The sequence below is a fragment of the Phyllostomus hastatus genome, unplaced genomic scaffold, assembly GCF_019186645.2.
Source record: "Phyllostomus hastatus isolate PE091 unplaced genomic scaffold, TTU_PhHast_1.1 phas_contig_90, whole genome shotgun sequence".
Taxonomy (NCBI): domain Eukaryota; kingdom Metazoa; phylum Chordata; class Mammalia; order Chiroptera; family Phyllostomidae; genus Phyllostomus; species Phyllostomus hastatus.
This window is the reverse complement of record NW_025333984.1, coordinates 8438855-8458566: the sequence shown is the minus strand read 5'-3', so window position 1 is coordinate 8458566 and position 19712 is coordinate 8438855. Positions and strand designations below refer to the sequence as shown.

The window sequence follows — 19712 nt, the reverse complement described above, 5'->3', positions numbered from 1 at the left end:
GTTACTTTTTTTTTGTAATAGTAGGGTGTATACATTTCAGTATAATGAATGTTTTATGATTGCCTTGCAAGAAAAAAATTTTCTTTTGGATATTTCTTTTAACCTTTTATCAGTTGTATCATTGGGAAATATATTCTCCCATTCAGTGGGTTGGCTTTTCATTTTGTTGATGGTTTCCTTTGTTGTACAAAAACTTTTTAGTTTGATGTAGTCCCATTTGTTTATTTATTCTTTTGTTTCCCTTGCCTGAGGAGATATATCAGATAAAATATTGCTAAGAGAAATGTCCAAGATTTTACTGCCTATGTTTTCTCCTATTGTTTTTATGGTTTCAAGTCTTACATTTATGTCTTTAATCCATCTTTTTAGTTAATTTGTTTATACAGTGTAAGAAGGTGGTCTAGCTTCCTTTTTTGTATGTATGTGTCCAATTTTCGCAACCCCATTTATTGAATAGACTGTCTTTGTCTCATAGTATGTTCTTGCCTCCTATGTCAAATATTAATTGACCATAAAGGTGTGGGTTTAATTCTGGATTATTTTGTTTCATTGTTTTATGTTTTTATACCAGTACCACATTGTTTGATTGCTATGGCCTTGTATAGTATAATATTTTGATCCCCTTAACTTTGTTCTTCTTTCTCAAGATTGCTGTGGCTATTGGGGGGTCTTCTGTGGTTCCATACAAATTTTTGGATTATTTGTTCTAGTTGTGTGAAAAACACCATTGCTATTTTGATAGGAATTCAGTGGAATCTATAGGTTGCTTTTGGTAGTATGGACATTTTAATGATGTTAATTTTTTTTATCCGTGAACATAGTATGTGATTACATTTATTTGTATCTTCTTCAGTTTTTCTTCAGTGTCTGATAATTTCTGAGTACAGATCTTTTATCTCCTTGGTTACACATATTCCTAGGTATTTTATTTTTTGAAGCAATTATAAATGGGATTTTCTTAGTTTCCTTTTCTGATAGTTCATTATTAGTGTATAGGAGTGTAACCAATTTCTGAGTATTTATTTTTTATCATGCTACATTCCTGTTTTGTTCCTGATCTTAAGGGAAATGCTTTTAGTTTTTCCCCTTTTGAGTATGATGCTGGCTGTGGGTTTGTCATATATGGTCTTTATTATGTTTAGGTATGTTTCCTCTATTTTCATTTTGCTGAGAGTTTTTATCATAAATAGGTGCTGAATTTTGTGAAATGCTTTTTCTACAAGTATTCATATGATCATATTTTTTAAATTATTTATTTTGTTTATGTGATGTATCATGTTTATTGATTTGTGGATATTGTACCAACATTGCATCCCAGGAATAAATCCCATCTTATTATGTACATGATACTTCAGTTTGCTAATAGTTTTGCAAAAAATTTTTCATCTGTATTCATTAGCAGTGTTGTCCTATAATTTTATTTCTTTGATGTGACTTTATATGGTTTTGAAATTAGGAAAATGCTGGCCTTGTAAAATGAGCTAAGGAGTTTTTTTTTCTTTCTCTTGGGCTTTTTGGAGTAGTTTGAGAAGGTTACATGTTAGTTCTTCTTTGAATGTTTGGTAAAATTTGCCTGTGAAGCCATCTGGTCCAGAGCTTTTTTTTTTTTTTTTGAGACATTATCTTAAACTTGTTTCTTGCTCTTTGTAAATCTTCTTGTCATGATGTTCTTGAATTTGGAGATGGCCAAGAATGTCAATAATCTAGTAACATACCCTTAATTTGAAAAGCTGGTAACTTGGCAGGCACTTTTGGGCCTTGGATGCAGGTACAATGGCTTAGATTGAAATGATACTGATCAAGTCCTTACTAGAGTCTCTATCACTTACCGTTTCTTACTCTTTCTTATGGAAGAAGAAAAGACACAAATTTGCAGTATCCTAAAATATTCTGGTTACTTTAGCTTTCCAGTAGCATTGACTTAAATGACAATATATGAAATATTCCTATGAGGAAAAGTTAAATATGATTTTTGATAATGGCATACTATAAAATGTAGGAATTTAAAAGTTTTGCATTTGTAACAGAACATTATTATTGTGCTTGATGCCTTTCTCCTAGAACTTGCAAGGCATGTGTTTATTGCAAAAATTATTTTTGTGTTTGTTTCAGACATTTTCAAAATATAAACATATAGAATGAAGAAAATATAAATCAGCCATAATTTGACTTTGTTTTCTTGTGGTCTTTTTCTTTTACAGAATTGTGGTCAAACTCCATATGCAATGTTGTATCTTGTTTTTGTATATGTTCAAGTTTTTAAAAGTAAACATAACCTAGGATTTTGTTAATATTTAGACCATTTTGTCATTAAACTACATGGAATATTGAAAAATGAGGCGTGAGACTCAGCAAGAGCATGGATCAGGAAATATGTCAGCTTGCAATTTAAAATTTATTTGTAGAACTTAGAAAACATTTCTTGACTGTTTTATATTTTATTATCAGTGGGATTCTAGGATTAGAAGAGTACCTAAGTGTTTATCTAGACCAATATGTCTTAACTTCTTAAAAAATGGATGAAGACCCTTGTTCTTTTACTTCCATTCCTCTCTACCACTCCCCTCCCCTCTTCTCTCCTGCCTTCTCCTGTTTTCTCTTCTCTCCAAAGAAAATGATTATAATTTGCTTCTAGGTTATATATGAGTTACAACAAATAACTTCTTAGTTGCTCAAGAGTTTATGATCCACAGGTTTGGAGCCAAATTTCTAGGTTACATCCTTTACCAGCAAGCAGAACTGACCTTCATCCAACCTACGAAAGAAAGGAATACAGGAATGAATTGTCAAGGTCTCAGTTCTCCAGCATTGGGTTTGCATTTGGATGTTTTCTAATTAGATGTGGATCATGCAAAAACACCCACACTTTATGAATAGGAAACAATTTGTAGAGTTACCTGCTTACATATTCAGTAGAAAAACAGCCCTGGCTGGTGCAGCTTGGTGGATTGAGTACTGGCCTGCAAACCAAAGGGTTGCCAGTTTGATTCCCAGTCAGGGCACTGCCTGGGTTGTGGGCCAGGTCCCCAGTAGTGGTTGTGTCAGACGCAAACACACATTGATTTTTCTCTTCCTCTTTTCCTCCTTCCACTCCCTTCTCTCTAAAAATAAATAAAATCTCTAAAAAAAGAAAAATAATCACTGGAAATTTATTGTGCACTTAGAACTGTGCTAGATGCTACTATGTTGGTAGAAAAAAATAACCAAACTAAACATGGTATCCTTCCGTTTTTGATTTTCCAGCTCTGAATTCCTAAATACATCAAAGTTACACCTCCCATTTGTCAATAAGCTATATTAATGCCTTGGGTACACTTGCTTTTTATTTTTGTAAACTTCATGAATTGTACCAGCCCTGGGGTAAAGTGAAAAGCAAAGTAAGTCTATCCAGGTACAGACAATGGACAGTAACATTCAGAGGCAGCAGGGCAGGAGGGGAGCTCCTCGTAATCATAAGGTCACCCAGCTCCATTGTAGTTAGAAATGCTTCCAGGGGGGAAATCACAATGATTTCCATGTATGTTCCTTGCTCTAATGCTGGTTTTAAAAGAGGGATGAAAACCTTGACTTCCAGGGCTGGAAGTATTCACCTGATCTGGAAGTATGATGTTGCTATCTGAAGTTATAGCTAATGCTTGCTGCAAAAGTTGTGTTGTAACTTCGTGAAAATAGTTGTAGAAACTAATCAAATTTTCTAATGTTTGATTTTGCTCTTTCTTATTTTAGGTTGCCAGGTTTCAAACTAAAAGGGGACACTCAGCACTGAATCTAATTTTTATAAGTGCTTAACCGAATCCCAGCTCTCCAAGAGATAATCCATAAAAATATTTATTAAAATGTTAGGCAGAGGTCCTTTCTTATTCAAGGTGGTTAATTACTCTAGGTAAATAAATTAATTGGAATAGAATGGTAGAGAATAATTACCAAACAATCTTGAATTTATACATTGATTGGTAGATTAAATGATTCTTTCTAGCATCTGTTATTGAGCTCTTTTATGTATTTCATGGGTCCATTCCTCATTAGTGTCTGGGAGCACATGAAACAATAACAGCACAAACAAATGGTTCCTGCCCATCTGTGAAAGACTTTCCTTACTTGCTCTCCTTCTTACAAATGCACATTTTCCTCTGTTTAAATAAAACTCCAATTTCTATTTAAGCATGTGTTTGTGCATTATCCACCTGCTATCTTGCTCTTTTAAGTCATTTACCTCCTGTCTCACAGGTTCCTTAGAAACATTTTGGGAAGTGGTATTTAAACTCTCCTACCTGGCTTTCCTTTTACATTAATACCTTTAATTCTCATGACTCACAATTTTAGTATGCAGTGATGAAGATGGTGTAGTCTACATTCCTTTAATGTGACTCATTTTTTACACTATTTTCCCGCATGATCCATAGTTACCTTGACACAGCTTGTGTTTCTTCTCAGTAAAGTCTGTTTCTTGCGCCTGTTTTCCATGCCTGGCAGAGGACAGGCTTTCTTGAAAGCACAACTGCTTGCCATTCATCTGTGCTTATTGGTGACCCAAGGAAAGGGAGTGTTTTAATCACTCACTTACTTCTTTACTGAGGGAGGAATTTCTATGCTATGGTTCTGAGTATGCTAAACACATCCTAATACTGGACAGGTGACATTGACAGTAATTAAATTAGTCACATATAGTCACAGCCCAGACTAGGAGGACACAGCATACCACACATAGCCACACAGGGGTTGTAGTTGAGAACATAGTAAACAGCCATGGGCTTGTGGGAGGCAGGTTTTATAGCATTAAGAGGGTGTGGTGCTCCTTTGGTCTCCACAGGAGGCTGTGCTTGGTTTATTTGAATAATTCCGTGAGCTGGCTGGGAACTGAAATCCACTACTCAGGGTTAAGCAGGAAATGTGCCTGGTCTCCTTGATAAAGAGGGTTGTTTGGCTAAGGGGGACCTTATCTGTGGGAAAATACTAGGGAGGAGAACTTGGAGTTAGACCATTTGAAGCACTCCCAGTGCCTCAGATGTCAAGGCAGCACATAACATTGAGCCTTAATTTTAAGCCTTACACCCCTGGGTGTAAGCAAACAACGTGAGCAGTGGAAAGGGGGAGGGTAAAATAAGGAACTGTGATAGAAAGTTTGTTGACCCAAGATTTGACTTGTTTTCTGTGTAGTTGAAGGCCTGAGTCCAACAATAATCTTGTGCATAGTGGTTGCTCTTGTTTCCTCCCATCCAGGCAGGAATTTGGGCTGCTTGTGGAGTTGGACACAACTATACTTTTTCTCTGGTCCAACTGTGGGAAATTAAATTAGATGAGCTCAGAAATATAATATTCAGTCATGAAATTAAAATAGATAGCCCAGCACCTAGTGTAACAAAAACATCAAATGAACTGGTCTTTGGAGGAATTAAGTTTGGGTACTGGGAACTAGGGTATACTTTCTCTGGAACTTGCTCTTTCTGACAGTCTCCATATTGTATAACCTGAGGCTTGTAGCTGCTAGGATTACCCCCACTTACCCCTTATGAAATATTGCAGTTCCATCTCTTTTCTCCTGTGGGCAGTCTCTCTGGGCCTCCGGAGGTGACTATTAGCTAAATTTAGGAATCAATTTGTGCTGATGTGCTAATAAGAGAAGGCAATGGGTTCTCCTTCCCTTCCCAGGGGGCATATGTGCATTTAAATGGTGCTTTACAGAATACTTTCCCTAACTCTGCTAATCAGATGAAGAATTAGAACTCCTGTATGGTTAAATATCCAGGATATGGTCTCAAGCTACTGGATTCAGACCCGAATCTACAATTGCTGGTATGACCTTGGAAAAGCTGCTTAACACTTTCTGAGTTGCAGTTTCCACACAGGTAAAATGAGAGTGATAACAGCGAAGACTTATCAGTTAGTATGTGCAGATGCTATGTGTGCATAATCTCACTTGATCCTTACAACACTTCTATGAAGTGCAGGCTTTTCCTGTTTTATTGTAATACACACACACGTGCACATATGTGTGTGTGTGTGTGTATATATATATATATACGTGTGTGTGTATATATAAATATATATATATATATTTTTTTACAAATTGAAGGCAAGACCCTCCACCAGAAAAAAAGATTATGACCTTCTTTATTGCATAGTCACTTTATTGTGGTTATCTAGGATTGAACTCACAATATCTCTGCAGAATGTCTGTACGTACCATTGTTACTCCTATTTCTCACACATGAGAAAACTTTTAGTATATCTAATCTTTAAGATCTTTTACTTAGAATAATAACTACCATTTATTGAGTACTTAACTGTATGCTAAGAATTATACTAAATGCTGTATATATGTCTCACTTAATCTTTACAACTGCTAAATATATTTTCTGAAGAATACTGCAAGTCAATTCTCCTAGGTCCAATTTCCTCTTTAACAGAAGAGGGGTAATAATACTCACCTTTTAAGGCTGAGATAGCAGTTTTACAACCTCATAAAGCTGCTCTGCAGATAAAATGACGTAATATGGGTATGGCTTAAGCACATAGTACATGTTCAGTAAGTAGTAGCTATGATTTAAATCTTTGTTTTACTTTCCCTGGGAAGGGGCTGGATGTGGCAATGATTACTTGCACCCACATTTTATACATGACTTTTTATTCTCCCACTTCTCTCTCTGTACAGACAAGCATTCCTCTACTGTGCTTATTAAAGAGAAGCCACAGCTCACAACTTCCATATGAGCCCTTTACTTATATAGTAGCTGGTGTGTTTTCACTAATGCATGCAATCATTATTTAATAGCAAATTTTACACAAAATACTTGAAAATATGCCTTCTGAGTGTTCCAAAGATGGACTGTGGTACTGGTAGAATGTTGCTGCAAGCATTTATTGAGTGTGTACTGTAAAATGTTACTCATGTTCACCATGGAATTATACATGAATAATACTTGAATGCTTTCTATGTGCCAGATGTGATAATAAGTTGTTTGACATAATTAGATGTCTATTTCTTCTGCTCCTCTCAGTCATCATATGAGCTAGGTATTATCACCTTCTACTTCACAGAGGAGAAAACAGAGACTTAACTAGATTAAATAACAATCAATCTTTTAAAGCTTGTAAATGACTAGTAATTCTGTCAGCCTCAAAAGGCCAAACAATGACTTCTCTTCCCTCTGTTCCACTCTTTGCTTGATTCTGATCTGCCTTCCAACATATAGTAAGTACCAGTATGAACTTTCAAAAATAAAATAAAATTATCATCTTTTTTTACAAAAGAAATATAGTAAGAAATTTCCCTCTCCCTGAGAATATTGTCAAAATGTATTTTCAAGCCTATAAATTAAGAATCACAAAAGGGGTAACAGATTTTTGTTGTTCTATGTAATAAGGAGTTAGTTTAGTATGTCTTAAAGTGTATTCTGAATTGAGCATTACATCTTTTGAATAACCTTTGATAAAACTGTTCTATGTCCAAATATGTTTGGAAAATTTGGCATACTTTATTCCCTTATTGGAGCTTCATAATATCCATTAATGTTTTAAAGGATATATGAAGTTTTACAGTAAAGAAATCTGTTTAATTATGGGTGATTTGTGATTTTTTATTGCTCTGTTTCTGCATTTTTTGTTTGTTAAATATTTTCTAGTACACCATTTTAATTCCCTGTACATTGCTTTCACTATGTTTTTGACTTGTTTTCCTAGTGATTGTTATGTAGGTTACAATTAACATGTTAACTTAAAACAATCTATTTCATACTAATACCAACTTAATTTCAATAGTATACAAAAACTTTGCTTCTGTATAGCTTCATTTCCTACTCCTTCATTTGTGATTTTTTTGTTAAACAATTATATTTGTTTGTATTTCCTGCCTGTCAAACAGATTTGCAGTTATTGCTTCATGAAATGTCTTAATTTCTCCTTCATTTAAAAAAGTTTCACTGGATACAGAATTCTTTGTTGACAGTCTTTTTCCTTCAGTACTTTGAATATGTTATCTTACTGCCTTCTGGCCTCTGTGGATTCTGATGAGAATTTAGCTGTTACTCTTATTGAGCCCTTGTACATAATAAATTGCTCCCCTCTTTCTGTTTTCAAGATTTTTTCTATGTCTTTAGACAGCTTTATTTTGATGTCTCTTCGCATATATGTTTTTTAAAAAGATTATCTGATTTGGTGTTTGGTGAGCCTCTTGGATATTAGAGTAATGTTTTCATCAAACTTGGGAAGTTTCATGCCATTGTCTCTTCAAATGCTTTTCTGACTCCCATCTGTCCCTTGTTCTTCTGGGACACTCTTGTCGCATATTTTCATACTTTTGATGATCTCCCACAGGTCACTTAGGCTGTGTTCATTATCCTTCATTTCTTTTACTTCTCCTAGGCCTGGATATATTTAATCAGTCTATATTCAATTCAATGATTCTTTCTTCTTCCTTCTCAAATCTGACATTGAGTCTCTCTAGTGAATTTTGTATTTCAGTTATTGTACTTTATAATTCAAGAATTTTTATTTAATTCATTTAAATATCTCTTTATTTAAATTATATCACATGAAAGATCATTCTCATACTTCCCTTTAGTTCTCTAGACATGTTTTTTTGAATATATTTAAAATACCTGGTTCAGACATACCTGTCTACTATGTCCAACTTCAGGGCTCCCTCAGGGTTGCTTTCTATTGATTGCTTTCTTCCCCTTTTGAGTGGGCTGCATTTTTATATTTCATTGCATGCCTTATGTTTCTTGGTGGAAAGTGGGATATTTAAAATAATATAATGTAGCAAGCTGGATATCAGATTTTCCACACTCCCCAGCTTTGCTATTTTGGCTGTTTGCTTGCTTAGTGACTTTTCTGGACTAATTCTGTAAAGTCTGTTTTCTTTGTTGTACATGGCCACAGAAGTCTATCCTTGGTTAACTCTTGGCATGCACACAGCCCTATACACATGGACTTCTAGATTCTAGGAATACTGTACAACTTTTCAAAGCCCTTATGGACATCCGATTCAAAAGATTTTACTTTTAAGCTTTTGTGGATAATTTTTGTTTGCTCCAACTGGTACATACTATTCCTAGGCAACCATAATTGACTGCAATTGTTTTTTATCAAGTCTCCTAGACAAAAGGCTTTTACGCTGGAAAAGCTCCTAAAACAAAGACATTCTTTTTTTTAAGACTTTATTTATTTATTTTTAAAGAGTGGAGTGGAGGGGAGGGAGAAAGAGGGAGAGAAGCACCAATGTGTGGTTGCCTCTTGAACAACCCCTGCTGGGGACCTGGCCTGCAATCCAAGCATGTGCCCTAGACTGGGAATCAAACCCACCAACCTTTGCTTCTCAGGCTGATGCTCAATCCACTGAACCACACCAAGCAGGGGTAAAACAAAGACATTCTTGTAAGTGGAATCCTTTAGGGAGGAACCAACAGGTCAAATAATGATAGTTCTCTGTGAAAGGAGCTTCAAAGAACCCTCAGTTCCATATTGCTGACTCTGGTTTTCTAGAACTTCTGGTTTTCACCATGATTATGGGCTATTGGTTTTCAAGAGTACTACTGATGCCCTGGCCTGGTAGCTCAGTTGGTTAGAGTGCCATCCAAATATGCTGAAGTTGTGAGTTTGATTCCTGGTCAGGGCACATATAAGAATCAACCAATGAATGCATAAGTAAGTGGAACAACAAATTGATGTCTTTTTTCCTCTCTCTAAACAAACTAATTAATTAATTTAAAAAAGTACTGTTGATCTAGGGGAGGGGCACATGAGAATAGGGTAAGTTTAAAATACTACAAAGCTTGCTGTCATTACTGAGATTTAGCTGTTTTTCTATCTTTTTTTTTTTTAATCCTCACCTAAGGACGTGTTTTGATTGGTTTTTAGAGAGCAGGAGAGGGACAGACAGACATCATTGTGAGAGAGAAACATCAATTGGTTGTCTCCCATAAGTGCTCCAACTGGGGATTCAACATGCATCCTAGGTATGTGCCCACACCTGGAATTGAACTTGCAACCTTTCAGTGCATGGAAGGAGGCTCTGACCAACAGAGCCATGTGACCAGGGCTAGCTATTTTTCTTGAATAAACACTACCCAAATTGCAGTAGGACTGTGTGAAGATGTGTTATGGCCTTTTAAATTTGCCTAGTATTCTTAAGACATGGATATAAAATACAGAATTGTCATTGTGCAATTTCTTAACTGTAGAATAAATAATCTTTTATTTGTTTGAGCTTTGCTAGTGAGAATCAAACATTAAGGAATTTTTATAAATTGAATGAACACAACACAATTTTAATTATCATAACATCTTACCATAAGGCTGGGTTCCCTCAGTTAGGTGTCCATATATGCAGACTTTAGGCTTTTAAGGTTTATGACATGAAATTCTTAGAACTGATTGGAAGAACATTATGCTGTATCTACCTCAAGATGACTTATTTGGAGTTAGTGATGTCCATATATATTTCTAAATATAATCTACATATAGTATCTATATGCTTATATATAGTATTTTATATAGTAATTATAAACAAATCTATTAATCTATATCCATATATAGTATCTAGAACACAATTGATTTGAGGAAATATGTTCTGTATATAATCTGAAAAAGAGAGAGAAGTAATTTTTTTATATTATAATACAAAAGGGCCTTGGCATCTTTCCAGACCTGTAATTTCATTACATATTCAACTGTACTTGTCAAAACCATGAGAAAAAATAAATATGTTAAATTCTATATTTGGGTGACACTATTGGAAAGACTGAATATGAATGTAAGACTACTTTTTGAGATGTTAGTAACTACTTCTGGGGGATTACGTTGATGGTTCTCTCCCATAAAGAGTAAAAAGTATTTTAGATAAACAAAAGTCTACAATTTATTTAGAGTGGAGAACTAGATGACTTCATTTTATATGATGATCACATTACAAAAGGCATGGGTTGTCATGAAACTGATACTTAAGCTATGTACACAGTTTTTTAAGGCTAGAACATTACTATTAACCAAAAGTAATATCATTAAAAATGAATACAACCTTAAAGAGAAGTGGCCATATTTCTTACTAGCTTAAGACTTAAAGAAAAAAGAGCTTACCATCAATATTTTTTTCCTGTTGTAATACCACACACCGAAGTGGTACAAATAGGAGTAAAGTATCCTGTATTGATTGCCTTTCTTTTTTTTTACAAGATGGATATTCAATGAATGATATACAGGTTGCTTTTCTTTCCATTCTGCTCCTGGAATCATATAAAGTGAGTATGTGAGTCATGAAGGTAAATTTGGTAAATAAAAATGGGCAAATACATGATAGCTGTAAAATTATTTGTATCTGAAGATAAGGATTACAAGCATACTTTGTTTTATTGTGCTTCACTATATTGTATTTCACCGATGTTGTGTTTTTTACAAATTGAATACAAGACCCTCCACCAGTAAAAAGATGACGACTTGCTTTATTGCGATGCTTACTTCATTGTGGTGGTCTGGAAATGAACCCACGATACTTTCGATGTATGTCTGTAAAGGGAAAAATTGCCGTCATTTGGGAACTTTGTAGAGAAACATTCACATTTGCTTTAAACAATCCATACCAGGCGGTATTGTGAAGTCAGTAAAGTTTTTCTTCGGTGGGTCAATCTTCTCCATTCTTGATTCTTTCTTTTCATCTTTAATACTGCCCCCAGCCTTCTAGGGCTTTCAAATTGATCCCTTACTCTTCTTAATTGGGAAAAATGGACTAAATATTCCTGACACTAAATTATTGGGAAATTATTTGTTTTCTCTTCCAAAGGCACTTGCATCTTAAGCAAATGAACATTTAACAGTGGGGATTCTGATATCAATGGCCAACAAGCAGAGAAAATACATGGTATCAGGTGGTTCCTTTATAGAACTCGAATTTCAGTGCATAGCTTAGCACCTACTCCCCTAATTCACAAGAATTTAGAGGTTCCAAAAGAAAGGTTTATTTTTACCAAAGATTGGGCCCAAGGAAATCCTGGAATGCATCTTCATCTGGAATGAACAAACTTGTGAGAAATAATTTCTGTAGTTGTTAATTATACAATAAAACATTTGTTCTAGCAGAATGAGCAGAGATTTTTTCTAGATTTTTTGAGAATAGATTTCAAAAACAAATAATTGCTTATGATATTTATCATATAATTACCTGAAATTGTAAAGAGAAAAATAGTATTAAAATTATCACTTGCTTTTAGGACTAGTATTAATTTTTTATAGTTTTAGCCTTGAGGCAAAGGAAAAGAATAATATTTTATGACTCTATAACATATATGATAACCCTAAAACAAAGTAATGAATGTGTGACTACTATTCCTATTCAAACAATTAATATAATATTTTACTCAGAAGTATATTTTGTAAACTATGGTTTATATACTTGAATGTTTCACAAAAAGAGTTTTTTAAAGTTTTATCAGACAGCTAATTAAAAATCTCCAAATTTATACATTTTAAATGGTCATATTTTATTAAAACTAATTTTGGCAAGGTATAATTTACTTACCATGTGGCTCAGTGGATTGAGTGCCAGACTGTGAACCAAAGGGTCACTGGTTCGATTCCCAGTCAGGGCACATGCCTGGGTTGCAGGCCAGGTCCCCAGTGGGGGGGGGTGTGAGAGGCAGCCACATATTGTTTCTTTCCCTCTCTTTCTTCCTCCCTTCCCCTCTCTCTGAAAATAAATAAATAAATAAAATCTTTAAAAAAATAAAAAGTTTCCTTATTAACCTCTGTAGTCAGTCACCTTATCTACCCTAGTCCCTGATCTGATTTCTCTCCCTGCAGTTTTACTTCTCCAAAGTGTCACATGAATGAAATGTGTAGTCTTTGTTTCTGGCTTTACTCACTTAACACAATGCTTTTGAGATTTATCATTGTTCCATGAATGAGTACTTTGATTGATTTTATTAAGGAGTAGTCATCTATTTTATTTATGTACCGTAATTTGTGCATTTATTCAACAACTGAACAACATTTGGGTTATTTCCAGTTTTTAAGTGGCTATATAAATATTAAAGTATAGGTCTTTGTGTATATATGTGCATAAATACTGAGAGTAGGGATTGCTTAATAGTGTGTTTGAGTATGATTATGTTTTACTTTTTAAGAATCTGCCAACTGTTATCCAAAATAGCTTTACCTTTATGCATTTCCACCAACAATATATGAGAATTTCAATTGCTCCATACTTTCTCCAGCACTTGGTATTGTCAATTTTTTGAAAATAGTTTAGCCATTCCATAGGTGTGTCATTACATTTTCTTGTGGTTTCAATTTGTGATTTCCCAATGACCAATGATGTTGAGCACATTTTCATATGCATTTTGTACATCTCTATCTTTTCTTTTGTGAAGTGTCTGTTAGAATCTTTTGTGCATGTTACCATTGGGTTTTCTGTTTTCTTATCATTGAGTTGTATGAATCACTTATATATTTTTAGGATGTTAAGTCCTTTAACAAAATATAGGTTCAAATATTTTTCCTTATGTGTAGCTTGTTCTTTTATTTTTTTTTAAATATCATCTTTAAAGTATCAGAAGTTTAAAATTCAGCATTATTATCGTATGTGCTTTTTGTGAATTTTCTGAGAGGTCTTTTTCTAACCTAAGGTCACAGAGATTTTATTCCTATGTTTTCTCTAGAAGTTTTATAGTTTTAGGCCTCATATTTAGGTTTGTGATCTATTTTGAGTTAAATTTAATAGATGGTTAAAAGATAAAGCTTGAGTGTTTTTAAAAATATTTTATTTATTTGTTTTTAGAGAGGGGAAAGGAGGGAGAAAGAGAGGGAGAGAAACATCAGTGTGTGGTTGTCTCTTGTACACCCCCTACTGGGGACCTGGCCCAAAACCCAGGCATGTGCCCTGACTGGGAATTGAACAGTGACTCTTTTGTCCCCGGGCTGGCACTGAATCTACAGAGTCACATCAGCCAGGGCTTGAGTATTTTTTTTAAATACGGATATTCAGTTATTCTAGCACAATTTATTGAGAAGCCTCTCCATTCTCCATTGAGTACTTTTTAACTTTGTTGAGAAGCAGTTAAGCTTATATGTATGAGTCTGTTTTTGGACTCTCATTGTGTTTCATTGATTTATATGTCCTTATGCCAACTCCATACTATCTTGATTAGTGCATGTTTATGACAAGTTCTAAAATTTGGTGCTGCAAGCCCTCCAACCTTGTTTTTTATCAATTTGGGAACTATCCTAAGTTCTTTGTTTTTTTCTATGTATACTTTAGAGCTAGTTTTTCCATTTCTACTAAAAAAGCCTTCTGGGATATTGTTGGTGATTACACTGGATATATATAGAACATTTGGGGAAGAATTAAAATCCTAAATGTGGTGAATTTTAAGTCTTTAACATGATAGATATTTTCAGATATATGTCTTTCATTCTTTTACCTATGTGTCATAGTATTCAGCATACAATTATTGTAAATGATATTTTTATTTAATAAATTTATATTGCTGATTATCCATTATTTGTATATAGAGATATGATAAATTTTTGTACATTAACCCTGTTTCTTAGTCTGTTTGGGCTGGTGTAAAAAAAGATACCATAAACTGGGTGGCTAAACAACAGCAATTGTTTTCTCACAGTTCTGGAAGCTGGAAGTTCAAGATCAGCACCAGCATGGTCAAGTTCTGGTGAAGGCTCTCTTCTGTAATGGAGACTGATGACTTCTCACTGTGTTCATACCTAGTGGATATGGCCAAGGTGCTCTGTGGTGTCTCTTTTATGAAACCATTAACTGTATTCATGATGGCTTCACCCTAATGACCTAAGTAAGCACCTCTCAAAATCCTGACATCCTAATACCATAACATTCAGCATTAGGTTTTAACATATGAATTTTGGGGCACAGATATTTAGTCTATAGCACCCTGTGTCTTGAGACCTTATGAAACTCACCTATTAGTTTAGTTGCTTTTATGTGGCTTATTTGGGATTTCCTATGTGATCATAAATAAATAGATAAGTAAAGAGAGCTTGTCAATAAAGAAAGTTTTATTTTTCCCCAAATCTGTATGTCTTTTTAGTTTTTGCCTATTGCACTGGCTAGAACACATAATACATGATAGTATGATTCTTACTGAGAAATAGGTATGCTATAATATATTCTATGTGCTATAGATATCATTAAGAAAGAAAATAAAGATTATTTTATAGAGAAATAATCTAACAATACATTAACACCTTAACACCTATTGGAATGGCAAAAATACAGAACACTTACAGGACCAAATACAGGTGAGAATGTGCAGCAACAGGAACTCTCATTCCCTGTTGGTTTAAATGCAAAATGGTACACTCTCACTGGAAGACAGTTTGGCTGTTTCTTACAAAACTAAACATACTCATACCATTCGATCCAGCAATAACATTCCTTGGTATTTATTCAAATGTGTTACAAACCTTTATCCACACAAAACTCACACATAAATACTTACATCAGCTTTATTTACAATGCCCAAAACTTGGAAGCAACCAAAATGGCCTTCATTGGGTGAATGGATAAATTGTACATGAATTTAAATACCAACTTTATTCATAATAGCCCACAACTTAAAATGACTTGCTATCTAGATGTAAACTGTAGTGCATCTGGACAATGGAATATTATTTGGCACTAAAAAGAAATGAGCTGTGAGCCATTGAAAGACATGGAAGAACCTTAAATACATAATATTATATTTGGTCCCAGATGCAAATATGATCTAACTTGTATCATCTTTAGTCCTTTTATTCCTTCTCTCTCGCTCTCTTTTTATAATTCTTGCTATTAGTTGTAAAACCACAAAAAAGACTACATTGGTTATATTTTAAATTGATTTGGTGGTACCCACTCTGGGAATACTATATTTTCCTTGAGGTTATTACCTTTAAAATGATGAATACCCTTTCTTTAATTCTGTACAAATGTTAGAATTTTCAAAAAAAGAAATACCAGAATCTCTTATTGCACATGCCAAAGCTCCCTGTTTTGTACTGGCTGTACACTTTGGATCCAAGTAAAAAAGATCCATTTTTCCCGATGGAGAAAAAAACTGCAATGATGAAAATACTACTGTATTTCTTAATGGATTACAACTATTTTAGAATAGCACTTATCATTGTAATTTTGCAGGAAGGTTTCTACTCGCTTCTGTGTTAATGCTAATATTTTAGGCAATTGTATCAAAGCAGACATTTTGAGTACATTGAAAAATAAAAAAATTATTTAAGATTTCATGAAAATCTAAGGTAAATTTAATAACTGCTGATGATTCTCTGGAATTAATAAATACTACAAAACATGAGCCGACATCCTTACACTTTGAAAAGCACATTCGGAACATCTTTTTAAAACTATATTAAATGCAATACAGCAAAACAAACATTCTGCAAAACTGAAATAAATTGTAATAATTTGTTTTCTAAGAAGACTTTTAAAAATTAAATCCGTATCATGTAAAGCTGGGGGAAAAGGCACCATGACTTGAAAAGGAATACATTTTTTAAAGAAGTACAGTAATATTCTGATTTTATCTAATGTTACAACAGTTTTATGGGGAGCAACTGTCAGCCATTTAATTGAAACAGAATGATAAAAGAACTCAAGTAATTCATTTTTGTTCATTTTATTGTGACTTATAGCTCTAGTAAAAGTATAACAGAACAAAACCCATCTGTCAAGTAAATGTAGACAATAGTGGTATACAATTACAGGCATGCTTATGAAAGAAACCAATAAAAATTGCTACAAAGGTAAAATTTATATCAGCACTTGAAAGACCCAAAATGCTATGAAAAAATTTGTAGCAAAAAGCTTATAGGTTAAAAAAAACTGTATTGTTCATCAAAGGACACAATTAAGAAAGTGAAAAGACAACATACAGAATGGGATAAAATATTTTCATATATATGTATATAAAGGTCTGATATCCAGAATGTTTAAAAAACAGTTACAATTCAACAACAAAAAGACAAACAACCCAATTAAAAATGCACAAGAGATTTAATTAGACATTTCTCCAAGAAGATATACACATTACTAACACATGTAAAGAAGTTCATCATTATTAGTCATTAGGGAAATGGGCATTAAACTACTAAATACCACTTCATACCCAATTGGGTGACACGGATGTGGAGAAATTAGAACCCATGTAGAGTATTGTTGGGATTGTGAAATGTTTCAGCCACTGTGGAAAAGTTTGGCAGTTCCTCAGCAAGATAAAAATAGAACTATTATATGAGTCAGAAGTCTCAGGTATATACTCAAAAGCATTGAAAATACATGTGCACACAAAAATTGTACATGAATGTTCCTATCACTATTATTCATAATAGCCCCAAAATGAAAGCAATCCATTTGTCCATCAACTGATGAATGTATAAACAAATGTTGTATATCCATGCAATGGGATATTATTCATTCATGAAAAGGAATAAAATACAGTTTATGGTCCTGGCTGGTGTAGCTCAGTGGATTGAGCACAGGCCGGCAAACCAAAAGGTCGCTGGTTCGATTCCCAGGCAGGGTGCATGCCTGGGTTGCAGGCCCGGTCCTCAGTGGGGTGTGTGCAAGAGGCAACCACACATTGAGTTTCTCTCCCTTTCTTTCTCCTTCCTTTCCCCTCTCTTTAAAAATAAATAAAACCTTTAAAAAATAAAAAAATACAGTTTATGGATGAACATTGAAAGCATCATGCTAAGTGAAGGAAGCCAGACACAAAAGGTCACATTATTGTTTGACTGAATTTATGTGAAACATGCAGACTATGTAGAGATTAGATAAGTGATTACTGACAGCTGAGAGTAGAGAGGAACAGAGAGTGACTGCTTCATGGGTACAGGGTTTCCTTTTGGAATGATGAAACAGTTTTGGAAATGCAGGTGGCAGTTGCACAATATTGAGAATGAAATAAATGTTACTAAATTATACACTTTAAAATGGTTAATTGTTCATTATTTTAAATCTTTTTTAAAAAGTTTTTTTTTATTTTTTTAAAAATATTTTATTTATTTATTTTTATGCCCTGACTGGGAATCACATTGGCAGCCCTTCGACTCACAGGCCACGTCACTCAATCCACTGAACCACAGCATCCAGTGTTGTCAATTTTATGGTATGTGAATTTTACCTCATAAAAACAATGAAAATAAAAGTTTGGAGGAAATCTGTACATCAGGTAGAAACATACTTCGATTGGTATTTTAGATAAAATTCAATAACCCACACTGATTAGAAATGAATAAAATAATGTTCTGGTAGAGCTGGTTGATTAAACCCAGTAAGGTATAAGAAACTTGATCCTGGATCTGTCACTATTGAGCTGTGTGATCTAAGACAAGTCATTTGTTTTCTTTTTGCTTTTATGGTTTTACTTGTTAGCCTGGAAGAATTGAAAGGGACAAATCAACTTCCCTTATATGAATGATTTTTTTTATGTAGAGAAGGGGGCATTGTGGTTATCACTGGAAAGAATGAGTAATGTGAAGAGCTCATAAGATAGTTCAGAAAATCAATCCAAAAGGTAGAAGATATAGAAAGCAGCCCTTTCAAGCATAGGGAAGGAAGAAGAGAGGCAAAAGAACATATTTGAATTTGTGTTTCTTTGTATAGGCATTTGGTGTGCTTGTTATTAGCTGCAATTGGGATTAGAGCCCCCTAACTATTCAGATTATCTAAGAAAATATTTTGAGACCTTGTTGAGGATTCCTTCAAAGATTACTTATCCTTGATCTTCATTTTCACTGCAAATTTGAGTCAAGCATTAGAATACCTTTTCTCCTTTGTCATTTCAATTGCTATTTTTAAAATTTTTCTTAGTATTTTTCACTTTAGCTTGGCTTAGGCAGGAAGGGGAGAATGAAATTACCCCAAAAGGAATTTCTTTATTTACATATTAGCTCAGCTATAAGTGGGTCACTTATTTTCACCCAACTGCTTTCCTCTCTTTTGGGAAATAGTATTTGAAATTTTCTATAAATATTGTTTATATGCCCAGAGGCTATTTATAGCATTGTGTGCATTTATGAATCAAACAATAACTAAACACCTCCTTCCTGCTACTTTAAATATCAGCTATCTCATTTCCTATTCTCATTTGTGAAGTGTATTGTGCTTTCAAATAGCTACTGGGTCCAAACCTAGAGGTGACTACATTTCAGTGAATGGGTGATGTGATTAAAGTATTTATTCAGGAGATGTGATCTTGTAATCATTTCTTTTTTTTACACAGAATTCCCAGTGAAGTTAATAGGAGATGGTGCATGGGCTGATTGTAGATTTTGACTCCATATATTCTTCCTGAACTGGTTTAGGATCCTTTGGGGTGAAAAGTGGTGTATGCATATAATACTCTACAAATGTTTTTTTTTTAAATAGCCTCACATTAATGAACCAACCTACTACTGAAGGAAAAATGTCAAGGAAATAATAATCTAATTCTCAATAAAATGCCAAACTGTCCCCACAGCGGTGGTCTTTTCTGTGACTTCAAGAGGCAGACAACACAAATACAGCATAAATATGAGACACCTCTGATGTGCCCTTCCTTGTAGAACCAGTTTGGTTCTTCTCTAATGTTTCCTCTTGGAGTTGTACCTGATTTTATTACCAGTTTTCATCCGAATCCATTGGGGAATGGGCAATTCTGCTTTTGTTTCTTGGCCAGAAACCTCTTGATCCTGAAAGTCTTGTGAGAAGACAT

The 19712-nt window shown here is 34.1% G+C and overlaps 1 pseudogene; it reads right to left on the bottom strand.

Moving 5' to 3' along the window:
- Window positions 1–19443: 19443 nt before the first annotated feature.
- LOC123827753 lies at window positions 19444–19712 on the bottom strand (annotated as a pseudogene).